Source organism: Pongo abelii, chromosome X (genome assembly GCF_028885655.2).
Source record: "Pongo abelii isolate AG06213 chromosome X, NHGRI_mPonAbe1-v2.0_pri, whole genome shotgun sequence".
Classification (NCBI taxonomy): domain Eukaryota; kingdom Metazoa; phylum Chordata; class Mammalia; order Primates; family Hominidae; genus Pongo; species Pongo abelii.
The window spans coordinates 47726626-47729301 of NC_072008.2; the positions used below are offsets into that span (position 1 = coordinate 47726626).

Genomic DNA, 2676 nt, shown 5'->3' on the forward strand with positions numbered 1-2676 from the left:
CCCCTTCTACCATGATTGAATTGTAAGTTTCCTGAGGCTTCCCCAGTCATGTGGAACTGTGAGTCAATTAAACCTCTTTTCTTTATAAATTACCTAGTCTCAGGTAGTTCTTTATAGCAGTGTGAAAATGAACAAATAAGGCTGGGCATGGTGACTCATGCCTTTAATCCCAGCACTTTGGGAGGCCGAGGCGGGTGGATCACCTGAGGTCAGGAGTTTGACACCAGCCTGACCAACATGGAGAAACTCCATCTCTACTAAAAATACAAAATTAAAAATACAAAAAAATTAGCCGGGCATGGTGGTGGGTGCCTGTAGTCCCAGCTACTCAGGAGGCTGAGGCAGGAGAATGGCATGAACCTGGGAGGCGGAGCTTGCAGTGAGTTCAGATCATGCCACTGCACTCCAGCCTGGGTGAAAGAGCAAGACTCAAAAAATAAATAAATAAATATAAATATAAATAAATAAATAAATAATAAAAAATAAAAATACAAAATTAGCCAGGCATCATGGCGCATGCCTGTAATCCCAGCTACTTGGGAGGCTGAGGCAGGAGAATCACTTGAACCTGGGAGACAGAGGTTGCAGTGAGCTGAGATCATGCCATTGCACTCCAGCCTAGGCAACAAGAATGAAACACCGTCTCAAAAAAAAAAGAAAGAAAAGAAAAGAAAAAGAAAACGAACGAATGCACTGGGTCTTTTGTTGTTGTCTCACAGGTTTTCGAAGCTCTGTTCAATATTTTCTGCCAGTTTTCACTCCTTTATTCATATTGGGTGAATTTTACTGATCTATCTTCAAAAGTTAACTGATTCTATCTTCTGTCTTCTCCATTCTACTATTGAGCCCATCCAGTGAGTTTTTTTTTTTTTTTTTTGAGACGGAGTTTCATTCTTGTTGCCCAAGCTGGAGTGTAATGGTGCAGTCTTAGCTCACTGCAACCTCTGCCTCCCAGGTTCAAGTGATTCTCCTGCCTCAGCCTCCCAAGTAGCTGGAATTACAGGCATGTTCCGCCACACCTGGCTAGTTTTTGTATTTCTAGTAGAGACAGGGTCTCACCATGTTGGCCAGGCTGGTCTCGAACTCCTGACCTCAAGTAATCTGCCCACCTCAGCCTGCCAAAGTGCTGGGATTACAGGTGTGAGCCACCACACCAGGCCCCAGTGAGATTAAAAAAAATTTTTTTTTTATTTTGTTGTTGTTGTTAATAGAAATGGGGTCTCACCATTTTTCTCAGGCTAGTCTCTAACACCTGGGCTCCCCGCCTCGGCCTCCCAATGCTGGGATTACAGGTGTGAGCTACTGCCCCCGGCCATGGTTTTTATTTCTGTTATTGCCCTTCTCAGTTCTATATTTCCATTTTTTTGTATTAATAATTTCTATTTCTTTGCTGGGATTTTTCTGTTTTCTTATTTGTTCCAAGAGAATTTGTAGAATTTGTAGTTGATTGCTGAAACTTTTTATGATGGCTGCTTTAAAACCCTTGTCAGATAATTCCATCATCTGAGTCATCTTTAAACAAAAAAAAATTTTTTTAATTTGCATGTCATCCTTGCACAGGGGCCATGCTAATCTTCTCTGTATCATTCCAGTTTTAGTGTATGTGCTGCCAAAGTGAGCACATCTGAGTCATCTTGATGTTGGCGTGAGTTGGTTATCTTTTCGTATTCAAGTTGTGATTTTCTTGGTTCTTAGTATAATGTGTAATTTTCTATTGTATTCTGGCAATTTGTTTTTAATTAAAATTTTAAAATGGCCAAAAATTGTGTGTGTGTGTGTGTGTGTGTGTGTGTATATATATAGAGAGAGAGAGAGAGAGAGAGTACAACATAACGTTTTGAAATATATATACATTGTGGAATGGCTAAATTGAGCTAATTAACATGCATTACCTCACATATTTATCATGTTTTTGTGAGAGTACTTGAAATCTATTATCTTAGCAATTTATTATATTTAATTAATTAATTTATTTTTTTGAGACAGAGTCTCACTTTGTTGCACAAGCTGGTGTGCAGTGGTGCAATCTGGGTTCATCTCAGCCTTGACCTCCCGGGCTCAGGTGATCCTCCCACTTCATCCTGCTGAGTAGCTGGGACTACAGGCACCTGCCACCATGCCCGGCTAATTTTTGTATTTTTTGTGGAGACAGGGTTTCTCCATGTTGTCCAGGCTGGTCTTGAAGTCCTGGGCTCAAGTGATCCTCCCGCCTCGGCCTCCCAACGTGCTAGGATTACAGGCGTGAGCCACCACACCCGACCAGCAATTTTCAAGAATACAACACCACCAGGCACACGGTGGCTCATGGCTGTAATCCCAGCACATTGGGAGGCCAAAGCAGAAAGATCACTTGAGCCCAGGAGCTTGAGACCAGGCTGGGCAACATAGCAAGAACTCGTCTCTACAAATAAAAAATTAGCTGGGCGTTGGTGGTGCACACTTGTGTTCCCAGCTACTCAGGAAGCTGAGGCAGGAGGATCACTTGAGCCCAGGAGACCGAGGCTGTAGTGAGCCGTGATTACGCCACTACACTCCAAAGACACAGGGAGACCCTGTATCTATTTAAAAAAAAAAAAAAATACATTACTCTTAACTATAGTCACTGTGTTGTACAATAGATCTCACTTATTCCTGCTAATTGAAACATTGTATCCTTCACCAACATCTCCCCAACCC

General features: G+C 42.1%; 1 non-coding gene across 1 annotated transcript; it reads right to left on the reverse strand.

Annotated features, from left to right (window-relative positions):
• Window positions 1–1515: 1515 nt before the first annotated feature.
• On the reverse strand, window positions 1516–1622 carry LOC112131092 (U6 spliceosomal RNA). Its single transcript, XR_002913240.1, has one exon. It is a non-coding gene; the product is annotated as a U6 spliceosomal RNA (small nuclear RNA).
• Between the last annotated feature and the right edge of the window lie 1054 nt (window positions 1623–2676).